This window comes from Chiloscyllium plagiosum, unplaced genomic scaffold (genome assembly GCF_037043375.1).
Source record: "Chiloscyllium plagiosum isolate Xiang-an unplaced genomic scaffold, Cpla_swu_hap1 HiC_scaffold_19, whole genome shotgun sequence".
Classification (NCBI taxonomy): domain Eukaryota; kingdom Metazoa; phylum Chordata; class Chondrichthyes; order Orectolobiformes; family Hemiscylliidae; genus Chiloscyllium; species Chiloscyllium plagiosum.
Genome location: NW_028270157.1, coordinates 13270100 through 13286665, shown reverse-complemented (window position 1 = coordinate 13286665; position 16566 = coordinate 13270100). Strand labels below are relative to the sequence as shown.

At 43.3% G+C, this 16566-nt stretch overlaps 1 long non-coding RNA gene across 1 annotated transcript in view; it reads left to right on the top strand.

The window, feature by feature from the left end:
- LOC148146719 (uncharacterized) overlaps positions 1–12145 on the top strand; it is a 44562-nt gene extending 32417 nt beyond the window's left edge. The window contains exon 3 of the long non-coding RNA XR_015760512.1: positions 11688–12145. This is a non-coding gene — a long non-coding RNA (uncharacterized LOC148146719). The remainder of the gene's footprint in view (positions 1–11687) is intronic.
- Positions 12146–16566: the final 4421 nt, after the last annotated feature.

Here is a 16566-nt window from a genome sequence, read left to right as displayed (position 1 = left end):
ATTTAAAAGGTATTTAGATAAGTACAAGAATAAGAAATAGTTGGAGGGATATTGGCCACATGCAGGTGGGACTTAGTTTGGAATTATGGTCAGCATGGACTGTTTGAACCGAAGGGTCTGCTTCTGTGCTGTATGACTCCATGACTCTTTGCACTGCAAACCAGCCGTGCAGCCAACTGAGTTAACCTACCTCCTCTTAGGGGTCCAATGGAGAGAAACAACTGATGTTGGTATAATAGTAAAGCACTATAATGTAAACCACTGCTATAGCTGTTCCCAATAGAATTGCAACTTTTGGAAGCTCTTGGTGAACAAATCAAAATTTCCACACCAATATGTTGCGTGTTTATACATCTGGATTATATATTTGGCGTTTGAATTGTAAATGATGGATGTTAATAACCACAATGCCATCTCAAAGTCATTGGAAAAAAAACTGCAGGCAAGTGTCCAAATTGCTACACAAGGGGAGACCTATTAAACTGATAGTGGCAGTGCTAGCATCACTGTGAATGCCAACTTCAGTGTCACTGGCAGTGACAGCTCTTAACTTGGAATTGTCTTTCTTAGAGTTGTTTCTCTATCCTTTCACCGTAACATTCTTCATTTAAAAATGTCCAGCCAATACCTTGTAAACAATATATTCTCTGCACTAATTGGCCACTTGTGGTAAAACAGTCTTGGAGCTGTTTCCCACTGGGATGGAATACATATGTCAACATTTCTGCGCTAATCTGGGAAGGATGAATACTGCATTTCCAGCATTTGCCCAGTACTGTATAACAGATCCTAGAGTGCACCTCGACAATAACATCAAGTTACATTTAAGCTGAAGTTTTATTGTTCCAAAGTGCCCTGAGGCACTCACCAGGTCTTTATCTAGTGAAGATTAACATCGAGCCAAATGAGACTTCAATCAGACGAGGAAAATGTTTAGTCAAGGAGCTGAGTTTTTTGGGCTACCACAAAGAAAGACAGAGAGAAGAAAAGACAAAGAGATTTAGGGAGGGTTTTCCAGAGTTAAAGTTTAAACGGCTGAAGAGCTGGTGGTCAATTGGAGCAGAGGGGACTGTAGGCTTCAGGAACAGAAGAACATGCAGAGATATCTGCTCACCAAAACAGAAAATCAAAGGGAGAAATTTAATTTTATCTCTCCTGGCAATTCTGTGGCTGCCTTGATCCTATCTGTCATCACAGAAGAATATGGAAGTTTGTTATTATTCTGTTGTTAATCACATTGTTGGAAATGACAACGATCAACCGCGAGCTGGAAATTAGTCTACATCCAGTATTAATGGTGGTCATGTTACACAGCCAATTAAGTCCCTTGTGGTTACATCAATGAATTGTTTTTAAAAATTGCCTTCATAAATTGCTGTAATTTTGTGGTTCAATTGCAAAGCTGAAATTGCTCAACATGTACTACTTCTGGACAATGGTCCTTTAAGTTACTTTCCTATTTCAGACTCTTTTACAATGTCACTAGTACAAATTGAAAATGGAAAAGAGATCTTTAAAATGAAAACAGATATCCTGAACTGTAAAAATGCACATTGAGATGCTCAATATTTTTGTCCTGCAGTCGTGTTTGTACAACCAAAATTCTGCTTGTCCTATTACCCATCAGCCTTTGCTTCCTGACCCACATCGGCTCCCATGTTGCTACACTTCAAAATTCTCACAGCAGTCATAGAGTGATAGAGTTGTACAGCACAGAAACAGATCCTTCGGTCCATCTGGTCCATGCTGACCAGATGTCCTAAATTAATGTAGTACTATTTTCTAGCATTGGGCCCATGTCCCTCTAAACCCTTCCTATTCATATACCCATCCAGATTCCTTTTAAATGTTGTTATTATATCAGCCTTTACCACTTCCTCTGGCAGCTCATTCCATATACGCACCGCGTATGAAAAGCTGCCCCTTAGGTCCCTTTTATATCTTTCCCCTGTCACCCTAAACTTATGCCCTCTGGTTTGGACTCCCCTACCCTGGGAAAAAGACCTTGGCTATTCACCCTAACCATGCTCCTCATGATTTTGTAAACCTCTGTAAGATCACCCCTCAGCCCCCGATGCTCTAGGGAAAATAGCCTCAGCTGGTTCAGCCTCTCTTAGTAGCTCAAACCCTCCCTGGCAACATGCCTCTAAATCTTTTCTGAACTCTTTCAAGTTTCACAACATCTTTCCTATAGCAGGCAGACCAGAACTGAACACTGTATTCCAAAAGTGGCCTAACCAATGATCTTTAAATCCCTCCTTGGCCTCTCCCCTCCCCACTGCTGTAGCCTCCCCCTGCCCTACAAGCATTCAAGATCTCTGTGCTCCTCCAATTCAGGACTCTTTTGCACCCCCAATTTTCATTGTTCTGCTAATGGCTTCAAGTGCATTCACTTCTTAAGCACTAGAATTTTTTCTTCAAGCCTCTCCTCCCTATGCCTGTTCACTGCTAGAAGATGGGCTTTATAACGTATCTGTGTAACTAAGGTTTGGGCCACCTGTTCTTCTATCTCATAATGTGGCTTGGTGATAAAATTTGGTTCATAGTGCTCTTGTGAAATATTGCACAAGAGATCCCCAATTTACGAACAGCTGAGTTGTGAGCACTGATATTTAGGAACATGATTCCATACAGAGGTGTAATTTTAAAGATTTGACGTACAAAGATTTCCTATACTTACAAACCATAATTTTACATTGCCTGGCACTGCATTCCAACTTGGGTAGAAGTTGACTTGTGAATGGACTCAAGAATAGAACCCTTATGCAAGCCGGGGAGTGCTTACAGAATATCATATTACATTAAAGACACAAGTTGTTGTTATTTTAAATCAGATGTTAATTCATTTGTTTTGAATGATTTAGAACTTACACAAAAATAACGGACATGGTGTAGAGAATAAATTATTGGTTGTAATGTGAAGACAAACTATTTCAATTTCTACTTTTATCACTTCAGGCTACTGTTGAGAAATTATTCTTTGTATATTCACTGATAAGCACTTAACATGCTCCTTTGACATTAGGCTGGTCTTTCTGCAATTCATCCATTTAATATGGATTTCCAACTCCATTACAATCCACGACTGTAGTCACTGGGGTTGAGAAGAATGAAGGGGGATCTGATAGAAACTTACAAAATCTATCAGGACTAGACAGAGTAAACACAGGGAAGATACGTCCCATGTCAGGGGAATTCAGAACCAGGATTCACAATCTAATGATAATGTAGTGAAGCTGCTTCTTGAACAAGGTTATGCTGTCCTTGGCTTTTTTTTTCAGAGAAGTTGTAAACAACACAGACTCTGAAACGTCTGGGGTTTGAAGGGTTTTAGGGCCAATTTGACAATAGCTAACAGATACTGCCTCAGGCAGAACGATTTCAAGTTTAAAACAAACCCTTGTACAATGAAGGGGGAGTGGTCAGTTCTCCCTGCTCGGCTTTTCTCTGGTTTGGTTTGGTTTTTAGCAGTGGTGTGGAAAAAGCTGTTGGACCCAAAGAAGCATGTCCAGACTGGTATCTTCTCTCTGACTTCTACCCTGTAAGGACCTGAGTTTGATTTTACCCTTTTGTGCCAAGGGGTGTTTATGAGAATTGTTGCAATTATTTGGAACAGCATCATTAAGTTGGGATAATCTGTTGGGTTTTCGGAGAGGCTAAGCTATTCTGTATTCTGTTTTCTCTTGTTTGTGTTTTATTCAGTAATCTTGTAGATAAGTTCTATTTTGTTTAAAATGAAGTGGTTTGGCCAGTGGCATTTTTCCAGGAATACCCACTCTACACCTGCTTAAAACAATGCACAGAGTTAGGGTCTGGGCTACCTTCTTGAAATGTTTTGAGGGGGTCTGGCCTGGTCCATAACAATAAGGTATAGACCATTTAGGACTGAGGTGAGCATTAATTTCTTCAGCCAAAGAGTGGTGAAATTCTCTGTCACAGAAAGTAATGAGGCCAAAATGTTGAATATTTTCAATACAGAGTTGGATATAGGCCTGAGGGCTAAAGGGATCAAAGGGTATAGGGAGAATTTTGAGAACAGGGGACTGAGTTGAATGATCAGCCACGATCATATTGAATGGCAGAGCAGGCTCAAAGGGCCGAATGACCTACTCCTGCTCCCATTTTTGATGTTTCTATATTTCTGTAAATGGAGAATAATCGATGTAGGAAGTGTGATAGTAGATATGTTGGGACGAAGATATATTAGAAATGAAGCTGTGGGAAGTTGGGAAAACCTGAACTTATATGAGGACTCTGGGTCGACACTCAATGGAGTTTAAAAGGATGGGGGGATCTAATAGAAACTTACAGAATGCTGAATGGCCTGGAGACAGTGGATGTTGGGAAGATGCTTCCATTGTTAGGAGAGACAAGAGCACCCAAGGGCACAGCCTTACAGTAAAGGGAAGACCCTTTAGTACGAAGATAAGGAGAAACGTCTTCAGCCAGAAAGTGGTAAATCTGTGGAATTCATTGCCACAGAAGGTTGTGGAGGCTAGGTCATTGAATATATTTAAGACAGAGATAGATAAGTTCTTGATTGTCACGGGGATCAAGGGTTACAGAAAGAAAACAGGAGAATGGGCTTGAGAAACTTGTCAGCCATGATTGAATGGAGGAGCAGACTTGATGGGCTAAATGGCCAAATTTCTGCTCCTATGCCTTATAGTCTTAGGGCCTTATAACTTGTTTGGCAAAAGTAAAGAAACTGGGAGAACGGGACAAAGTCCTTTCAGGAAATGCAAGTGTGAAGAAGTGTAGTCAAGTTAGTTAAGGTTGTCAAGGAGTTTGCAGTGGACACTGGTCAATAACCTCCCCTGAAATGGTGACGTGAAAACAGGAGTTCATAAAAATAAGATTGTCATGAATAAATCCAATGAGGAATTCAGGGGAATGGTGAGAATGTGGAGCTTTCTAATGCATAGTCTGGCTGGGGGTGGCAAGCATGGAGTCATCCACAGAGAAGCTAGACAACCATGTAACAGACACAGGAATATATGGAATGGTTAATAGGGTTTGATGGAGTGCAATGGATGAGACTAATGTGGAGTGGAAACATCAGCATGGGCCAATTGGGCTGACTGACCGGTTTCTGGGCTGGAAGGTGAACGTTGAAGATAACAATATCACAAGAAGAAAGGGAAGAGTTAGAGATGGAACACAAGAATCTGTGCCTGGATCTTTACTGCTACTGGTAGCTCAGAATGCCAAGACAAAAATATGACTTATAATGTGTGATTCATGTGATTGTCAACGAGCGTCTGTTTATTTTCCTGAAATCTGATCTCAAACTTTGTGACAGTACTAACAGACATGATGAAGTATGAACCTCAATGATGGGGCCATCTTATAGTTTTTCACAGGTTATCTCAAGAACTTAAAATAAATTTTGGTCTGTTTCATAATGGGGTACGTACTTAATGACGAATATTCCATCATCATCTGCTCATATTACTGGTTGAATAACTATCGCATTAAACAATAAGTTTCAGATTTGAAACATGTGAATGATATTGATATTGGGAATGTCGAGTGAATTTTGTTACACCCTTGTGAACCTTTTTTACCACTCCTGCTCTCATCTGTTCTCCATTATAAAATGATCTGCTCTAAGTGTATATATATTTTATAACGGCAACAATAACATCACATATGGTATAAATTAGGGCAGCGTATTGAGAAACAGCACAGGATACCTCCACAGAGCCAATGGACGACCAAAAGATGAGCCAAGAAATCACGTTTTGAACATTGTCTGCCAGATTGGTTACTTGCAGTTACCATATATGGTTTGTCCTAGTTTTAAACAAATACTTATCCTTATTAACACATGACGAAAAATGGAAAAATATGCTGTTCGCATCATGTTTAAAGAACTGCAGTTCAGAAAAGAACTCATAGATCGCATGCGCCTCTCCACCACCTAAAAGGCTCAAGCCAGATGTGTGATGGATTACTCTCCACTTGCCAGAATTTTGCAGCTCCAACACCCTTCAAAATATTTGGCACCTTGCAGGAGCAAACAGCCTGTATGATTGGCAGCTCACTCTTTTACCTTAAAATCCATTCTCTCCTTCAGTGCCTCACTATGGCTGGGGTGTGTATGATCTACAGGATGCACCAAGCCATTTTTGAAAAGTAGCTCCCAAAACGTGACTTCCTCCACTTGGAAGGACAAGAGCGCTTAGAAGTCCCCTTCCAGCTCATAAACCATTTGACTTGGATGAATATCGTTGTCCATTTGCAGTTGCTGATTCAGTCACTCAGTAAAATGTTTTGTTCATTTTAGAAAGAAATGTTTTAATTAAAGCACTGGATTTTAAGAATTCTTCTGGCAGAACCACTATAAGAACCTAAATGGATGTATTATTTTAAGTGTGTTTGCTTTCTACAATGTTTGGCCTACAGTTTATATCAAAATGAAAACAAACCAAAGGTGACACAACCTCAAAACAGTGGGCAGCTCAAACACATATCCTCAGCATAGGCCTTACAAATAAAATCAAGACGTTAGACTGTTAGTGCAGCCAGATGTTGACTTTCATTGTTTAAGCAGCAGGTACATCCATCCAGCATTCAACCCTTCAAAATAGCAGCGTGAATGACACATTTTTAATGCTGCTAAAACACAACAACAAGTGTGAAATAACTGCCCAGTATTTGTTTAAAACTAGGCAGCCACCTCGTAATTAGTCGCCTGAACGGAGGAGATTCTAATCTTCTAGTTATATACTGTTTTCTTTTTTAAAGTACTGATCCAAGGAGATTCTAATCTCCTCTTTATTTTCTCTTTTCTTCTCTCTTTACCCCTACACTACTGCCCAACTACAGTAGAGCTTATATTTTCTCCTTTTACAACCCCAGGGTGTTGGTGGACACCGCGTGCTCCCTCCCCAAGGACACCCGGGCTCTAACGTAACCGCGGAAGAGGGGCAGGCAGTCGGCCCTAACGACCCCCTCCACGGCCCGCTGCCTGGACCTGTTGATGGCTCTCCTCTTTATATATTTTTTTTTCTTTTTTTTTCTTGAACAGCTACCAAACCTTTTTTTTTAATTTAACCCCCACACTACCACCTAACTGTGGTAGTGCTTATTTTATCCCCAGCACCCATGGTGTGTGTGTGCAGGTGTGAGACATAGTGAAAAACACAACGTGCACGAATCTTTATTCAATTTCCACCACCAGGAGGATAGGAAAACACCCGGGTGGCCAGTGACAAGCACTGCCCTTCACATCAAAGGGTAGTGCTGTGTGATCAAAAACAGTGAAGGGGAGGGTAGGCACTAAATCAAAATGGAGTTGGAGGGAGAAATGATGCACTCCACTCCCTGCGGCGCCCACCTCTCCCTGAACAACTCCAGGGTGTTGGTGGACACCGCGTGCTCCTCCTCCAAGGACACCTGGGCTCTAAAGTAACCGCGGAAGAGGGGCAGGCAGCACACCTGTTTTTTTTTACCCCCACACTACCACCTAAGTGCAGTAGTGTTTATTTTTTTCCCTAGCACCCATGGTGTGTGACACAGTGAAAGACACAAAGTGCACGAATTTTTTATTCAAATTCCACCACCAGGAAGATAGGAAAACATCTCCTCTTTATATTTTTCTTTTTTTTTCACCCCACATCCCCGAGAGAAAGGGGGAGGACTCCCGCATAGAGAGCCCTCCACTGGGGATTCCCACCGCCCAGTGGCAAATGGGCACGCCAAGGCGTGAGCGGACGGTGGATGAGGGAGAAGAGGTGGACGGTGTGCAGCAGCAGTCTATTTTTTTTTGTTTATATTTTTTTTTCTTTTTCTTTAATTTTTAAATTTAACCCCCACACTACCACCTAAGTGCGGTAGTGCTTATTTTTTTCCCCCATCTCCTCTTTATATATATTTTTTTTTTACACACTAAGAATAGCTAATTTATTTAATATCTGTAGCATAGTATAAGAAACACAACTACATTTGACTGTCAACAAAATCAATCTTAACGTTTAGTTACAGCATAGCCACAGATAAAGTTTGACATTCACCTTCACCATGAAGCTCATAAAATCTAAATCAGTCAATGAAATAGGAATAAGTTATTTTTAATACAATACTTTTTAAATTAACAGCAGAAGTAAGTAAGTGATCTCCTCTTTATATTTTTTATTTTATTAAACAACACAGTTTACAACAAACAGTTACATTTACAGCTGCATACAAGAGACAGCAATTTTACAAGGGAGAGGAGCAGCAAAGCCAGGCCCCAAACCCTACCGTTCAAACAGTTTACAGGGACACGAGGACAAACCTCAAATCCCAGTTTCACATAAAGATATAAAGAGACAACAGCAATGACAGTTGTACATTACACAGTACTATTACATTCAAAAGAGCAGACAATACAGACTCAGCAAGCCCCCGCCCCTCCCACCTTCCGACCACTAAGGAAGCCCGCCTCTACCCACCTTCCGGTTCTCGGTCCACCCCATGCCCCTTCCAGTTCTCGGTCCGCCCTGACACACCTTTCGACCACCTCTAGGACAGCCCGCCCCGGGAACCCGCCAGGGGTGACAGTGGTCAGGACGGCCTACCCACCTTCTCCTCTTTAATTTTTTTTTTTTTTAAATTTAACCCCCACACTACCACCTAAGTGCGGTAGTGCTTATTTTATCCCCAGCACCCATGGTGTGTGTGTGCAGGTGTGAGACACAGTGGAAGACACAAAGTGCACCAATCTTTATTCAATTTCCACCACCAGGAAGATAGGAAAACACCCGGGTGGCCAGTGTCTCCTCTTTATATATTTTTTTTTTCACCGCGTGCTCCTTCTCCAAGGACACCCGGGACCTAACGTAAGCTGTGCTTGCGGTTTATTTTTCTTTCTTTTTTTCAATTCTTTTTTTTAAATTTTTTTTTAATTTTTTAAATTTTTTTATTTTAACCCCCACACTACCACCTAAGTGCGGTAGTGCTTATTTTATCCCCAGAACCCATGGTGTGTGTGTGCAGGTGTGAGACACAGTGGAAGACACAAAGTGCACCAATCTTTATTCAATTTCCACCACCAGGAAGATAGGAAAACACCCAGGTGGCCAGTGTCTCCTCTTTATATATATATTTTTTAAAAATAATTTAACCCCCACACTACCACCTAAGTGCGGTAGTGCTTATTTTTTTCCCAGCACCCATGGTGTGTGTGTGTGTGCAGGTGTGAGACACAATGAAAGACACAAAGTGCACGAATCTTTATTCAACTCCTCTGTTAATTTTTTTTCTTTTCTTTTTCTTTTCTTTTCTTTTTTTTCTTTTTTTATTTTAACCCCCACACTACCACCTAAGTGCGGTAGTGCTTATTTTATCCCCAGCACCCATGGTGTGTGTGTGCAGGTGTGAGACACAGTGAAAGACACAAAGTGCACCAATCTTTATTCAAATTCCACCACCAGGAAGACCGAAAAACACCCGGGTGGCCAGTGTCTCCTCTTTATATTTTTTTTTTTTTTTGGAGCCTTGGTGGATTTCTGTTGTGTATCTTGCAGATGGTACATACTGCTGCTACTGAGTGTTGATGGGGAAGTGAGTGTGTGTTTGTGAATGTGGTCTCCATTTAGTAGGCTGCTCTACATGGTCTTAAGCTTCAAGTGTTGGAGATGCACTCATTCAAGCAAATGGGGAGTATTCTATGACACCTCTTGCTAATACCTTATGGATTGTGGACAAGCTTGGGGGAATTGAGTTACTTGTTTCAAGATCCATAGTCTCTGACCTGCTTTTCAGCCACACTATTTATTTTTTTTTATTTTTTTTTCCTTTTTTTTCTTTTAATGCTCTGTTTTTTTTAAACCCCCACACTACCACCTAAATGTGGTAGTGCTTATTTTATCCCCAGCACCCATGGTGTGTGTGTGCAGGTGTGAGACACAGTGAAAGACACAAAGTGCACCAATCTTTATTCAAATTCCACCACCAGGAAGACAGAAAAACACCCGGGTGGCCAGTGTCTCCTCTTTATACTTTTTTTTTTTGTTCTTCTTTTTTTCTTTTTTTTTTAGTGCGGTGGTGCTTATTTTATCCCCAGCACCCATGGTGTGTGTGTGCAGGTGTGAGACACAGTGAAAGACACAAAGTGCACCAATCTTTATTCAATTTCCACCACCAGGAAGATAGGAAAACACCCGGGTGGCCAGTGACAAACACTGCCCTTTCTCCTCTTTATATTTTTTTTTTTTTTTGTTGGAGGGAGAAATGATGCACTCCACTCCCTGCGGCGATAACTCCTGTTCTTTTTTTTTTTTTCTTCTTTTTTTTTCTTTTAACCCCCACACTACCACCTAAGTGCGGTAGTGCTTATTTTTTCCCCAGCACCCATGGTGTGTGTGTGCAGGTGTGAGACACAGTGGAAGACACAAAGTGCACAAATCTTTATTCAATTTCCACCACCAGGAAGATAGGAAAACACCTGGGTGGCCAGTGACAAACACTGCCCTTTCTCCTCTTTATATATATATATATTTTTTTTCTTTTTCTTTTTTTTCTTTTTGTGTGTGTGTGCAGGTGGGAGACACAGTGGAAGACACAAAGTGCACAAATCTTTATTCAATTTCCACCACCAGGAAGATAGGAAAACACCCGGGTGGCCAGTGACAAACACTGCCCTTTCTCCTCTTTATATATTTTTTTTTTTCCTTTTTTTTTCTTTTTTCTTTTTTTTTTATTTTAACCCCCACACTACCACCTAAGTGCGGTAGTGCTTATTTTTTCCCCAGCACCCATGGTGTGTGTGTGCAGGTGTGAGACACAGTGGAAGACACAAAGTGCACAAATCTTTATTCAATTTCCACCACCAGGAAGATAGGAAAACACCCGGGTGGCCAGTGACAAACACTGCCCTTTCTCCTCTTTATATTTTTTTTTCTTCTTTTTTTTCTTTTTTCTTCTTTTGTGAGACACAGTGAAAGACACAAAGTGCACCAATCTTTATTCAATTTCCACCACCAGGAAGATAGGAAAACACCCGGGTGGCCAGTGACAAACACTGCCCTTTCTCCTCTTTATACCTTTTTTTTTTTTTTTTTTTTTTTTTTTTTACAGACCCAGCAAGCCCCCGCCCCTCCCACCTTTCCCCCATTTATCCATTTTTCTTTTTTTTCTTTTTTTTTTTATTTTTTTTTTTCTCTTTTTTTTTTTTAACCCCCACACTACCGCCTAAGTGCGGTAGTGCTTATTTTATCCCCAGCACCCATGGTGTGTGTGTGCAGGTGTGAGACACAGTGAAAGACACAAAGTGCACCAATCTTTATTCAATTTCCACAACCAGGAAGATAGGAAAACACCCGGGTGGCCAGTGACAAACACTGCCCTTTCTCCTCTTTATAATAGTCAGCCAGGGCTTCCCTGATTGGTCCAGGTTAAAAACCCCAATCAATGACCTCATAGTCAACGAGACCAACCTGGTTCCAATCACTATAAAGTGGAAATTTTCAGTCACTTTATTCATCTGCTGGAGATTGTGCGTAGGAAATAGCAAGAAGATAAAAGCCAAGTAAGACGCTTAATGCACATATTTTGTGTTGAACACCATTTAATTTGGAAATGATCAGCCAGAAATTATTATTTACTCAGAGATGGTAGAGTTGTCCCAAGACATTATGTGTGCTGTATAAACAGAAATGCACGCATCATTCAATTGATTAACAGTGATCTCTCATTCGCAGTTACCTGAAAAGAGCAGTACCACTGGACAATGAATACATTTGACAACAGAGGGTTTTTTTTTACCAGTTTGGCTGCCTGTGCATGACACAACTCTGATCCTGAAGGAGAAATGGGATCTTAATTGATCTTAGATTTTGGAACCCAGCCTGGAAATATGACGTTTGAAATGTTTGTTTTGCAGAATTAAACAAACTCTCCCAGTTCAGAAAATTAAAAGAAAAAAAGATTTTTAACTGCCAGAATAAATATACTTGTTCTCTGTACAGCCATTCTGCCTTATTCCACTCTTTTCCTAAATACTTAAAGAATGTGGGCATGATTTGTGATCATTTCAATAATTTAGAGTTATAAATATACTTCCACTTTTAACACTGTTACACTTACTGCTGGTTGTATTATATATCAACACAAACTCAAGGGCATTTGATTGTATGGCTTTCACTGCAATAAACAGAGAAAAGTGGGATTTTTGTGTGAATCGTGCAATTTTCCATGTTCAACACAGAAATAATACTTCATTGACTTCTCCCTGAAGCTTTACACCGATGTTAAAAGGGATTAGAAAGTGCCAGAGTGTTGAAGGGTTTGTCCATGAAGTGTTAGCTGTATTTTGGTTATCAAACTGCACTGTCAAAGGTGTGGTCCTTCAGGAGAATTCTAAACTAGAGTTGCACCTGGACTCTCAGATGTAGAAGATGCCATGGAACCAGCCTCCTAAGCAACCATTATCCCTCGATCAATATCACCAGAAGAAACAAGGTTAACTGACCATTATCATATCGCTGTTTATGGGAGCTTTCTGTGCACAAATCAACTGCTGCAGTTCCTACAAGACAACTGAGACTGCACTTCAAACACTATTTAGTTTCAGTAAATCAGTTTCAGTTTTGATCTCCAAGATGGCGGTGGAGTAGCAGAGCAGTGGCTCAGAGCCCATCGTCAGCTTAGAGTTTATTTCTTCCGACACAGTCTTTTTTTCCTTACTTTAATCGACCTATCTTCTGTGGAGAAATTGAGCCAGCGTGGGGGACAGCGAGAGTGCACGGGGAAGGGGGACAGAATGAGGCCAATGTAGAGGAGAATGAGCCCAGTGCAGCAGCAATGGAGGTACCCTGGCAGTGAGAGCAGGCAGCCCAATGTCTCTCAGCATCTGGGGTGGCATCAAACATGGGGAGACTGATCACTGCATGGGGAGATCGATTACAACACGGCGAGAATGATCACAACACGGGGAGGTTGATTACAACACAGGGAGATCGATCACAACACGGGGAGGTCGATTACAACACAGGGAGATCGATCACAACACGGCGAGAATGATCACAACACGGGAAGATCGATCACAACATGGGGAGACTGATCACAACACAGGGAGACTGATCACAACGCGGGGAGTTCGATCACAACATGGGGAGGCTGATCACAACATGGGGAGACTGATCACAACATGGGGAGACTGATCACAACACGGGGAGATCGATCACAACACGGGAAGATCGATCACAACACAGGGAGACTGATCACAACACGGGGAGACTGATCACAACGCGGGGAGTTCGATCACAACACGGGGAGGCCGATCACAACACGGGGAGACTGATCACAACACGGGGAGATCGATCACAACACGGGGAGAATGATCACAACACGGGGAGACTGATCACAACACGGGGAGATCGATCACAACACGGGGAGAATGATCACAACACGGGGAGACTGATCACAACACGGGGAGATTGATCACAACACGGGGAGATCAATCGCAACACGGGGAGACTGATCACAACACGGGGAGATTGATCACAACATGAGGAGACTGATCACAACACGGGGAGATCGATCGCAACATGGGGAGGCTGATCACAACACGGGGAGACTGATCACAACACAGGGAGATCGATCGCAACACGGGGAGATCGATCACAACACGGGGAGGCTGATCACAAGACGGGGAAATTGATCAAAACACGGAGAGACTGATCATAACACAAGGAGATCGATCATAACACGGGGAGACCGATCACAACATGGGGAGACTGATCATAACACGCGGAGACCGATCACAACACAGGGAGATCGATCACAACACGGGGAGACCGATCACAACACGGGGAGATTATATCACAACACAGGGAGACTGATCACAACACGGGGCGATTGATCACAACACGGGGAGAACGATCATAACACAGGGAGATTGATCACAACATGGGGAGACTGATCACAACAAGGGGAGATTGATCACAACACAGGAAGATTGATCATAACACGGGGAGAGCAATCATAACACGGGGAGACTGATCACAACACGGGGAGATCGATCATAACATGGGGAGATTGATCACAACACGGGGAGATCAATCACAACATGGGGAGGCTGATCACAACATGGAGAGATTGATCACAACACGGGGAGATCGATCGCAATATGGGGAGACTGATCACAACACGGGGAGGCAGATCACAACACGAGGAGATTGATCACAACACGGGGAGACTGATCACAACACGGGGAGGCTGATCACAACACGGGGAGGCTGATCACAACACGGGGAGATAGATCGCAACATGGGGAGACTGATCACAACACGGGGAGGCTGATCACAACACGGGGTGATTGATCACAACACGAGGAGACTGTTCACAACACGGGGAGACTGATCACAACACGGGGAGACTGATCACAACACGGGGAGACTGATCACAACACGGGGAGAATGATCATAACATGGGGAGATCGATCACAGCACGGGAAGACTGAACACAAACAGGGGGAGATCGATCACAACATGGGGAGATCGATCATAACACGGGGAGATCGATCATAACACGGCGAAAATGATCACAACACGGGAAGATCGATCACAACACGGGAAGATCGATCACAACACAGGGAGACTGATCACAACACGGGGAGACTGATCACAACGCGGGGAGTTCGATCACAACACGGGGAGGCTGATCACAACATGGGGAGACTGATCACAACATGGGGAGACTGATCACAACACGGGGAGATCAATCATAACACGGGGAGATCAATTATAACACGGGGAGACTGATCACAACACGGGGAGACTGATCACAACACGGGGAGATCGATCACAACACGGGGAGACTGATCACAATACGGGGAGACTGATCACAACACGGGGAGATCGATCACAACACGGGGAGAATGATCACAACACGGGGAGACTGATCACAACACGGGGAGGTCGATCACAACACGGGGAGACTGATCACAACACGGGGAGATTGATCACAACACGGGGAGATCAATCGCAACACGGGGAGACTGATCACAACACGGGGAGATTGATCACAACATGAGGAGACTGATCACAACACGGGGAGATCGATCGCAACATGGGGAGGCTGATCACAACACGGGGAGACTGATCACAACACAGGGAGATCGATCGCAACACGGGGAGATCGATCACAACACGGGGAGGCTGATCACAAGACGGGGAAATTGATCAAAACACGGAGAGACTGATCATAACACGAGGAGATCGATCATAACACGGGGAGACCGATCACAACATGGGGAGACTGATCATAACACGCAGAGACTGATCACAACACAGGGAGATCGATCACAACACGGAGAGAGCGATCATAACACGGGGAGACCGATCACAACACGGGGAGATTATATCACAACACAGGGAGACTGATCACAACACGGGGAGACTGATCACAACACGGGGCGATTGATCACAACACGGGGAGAACGATCATAACACAGGGAGATTGATCACAACATGGGGAGACTGATCACAACAAGGGGAGATTGATCACAACACAGGAAGATTGATTACAAAACAGGAGATTGATCATAACACGGGGAGAGCAATCATAACACGGGGAGACTGATCACAACACGGGGAGATCGATCATAACATGGGGAGATTGATCACAACACGGGGAGATCAATCACAACACGGGGAGGCTGATCACAACATGGGGAGATTGACCACAACACGGGGAGATCGATCGCAATATGGGGAGACTGATCACAACACGGGGAGGCAGATCACAACACGAGGAGATTGATCACAACACGGGGAGACTGATCACAACACGGGGAGGCTGATCACAACACGGGGAGGCTGATCACAACACGGGGAGATAGATCGCAACATGGGGAGACTGATCACAACACGGGGAGGCTGATCACAACACGGGGTGATTGATCACAACACGAGGAGACTGTTCACAACACGGGGAGAGTGATCATAACACGGGGAGACAGATCACAACACGGGGAGACTGATCACTACACGGGGAGATCGATCATAACACGGGGAGAGCGATCATAACACGGGGAGACCGATCACAACACAGGGAGACTGATCACAACATGGGGAGATTGATCACAACACAGGGAGACTGATCACAATACGGGGAGAATGATCATAACATGGGGAGATCGATCACAGCACGGGAAGACTGAACACAAACAGGGGGAGATCGATCATAACACGGGGTGATCGATCACAGCATGGGGAGATCGATCATAACATGGGGAGAGCGATCATAACACGGGGAGACCGATCACAACCCGGGGAGACTGATCACAACACAGGGAGATTGATCACAACACAGGGAGACTGATCACAATACGGGGAGATCGATCATAACATGGGGAGACTGATCATAACACGGGGAGAATGATCAAAACATGGGGAGATCGATCACAGCACGGGAAGACTGAACACAAACAGGGGGAGATCGATCACAACATGGGGAGAATGATCACAACACGGTGAGAATGAGCATAACACGGGGAGACTGATCACAACACGGGGATATCGATCACAACACGGGGAGATTGATCATAACACGGGGAGATCGATCACAACACGGGGA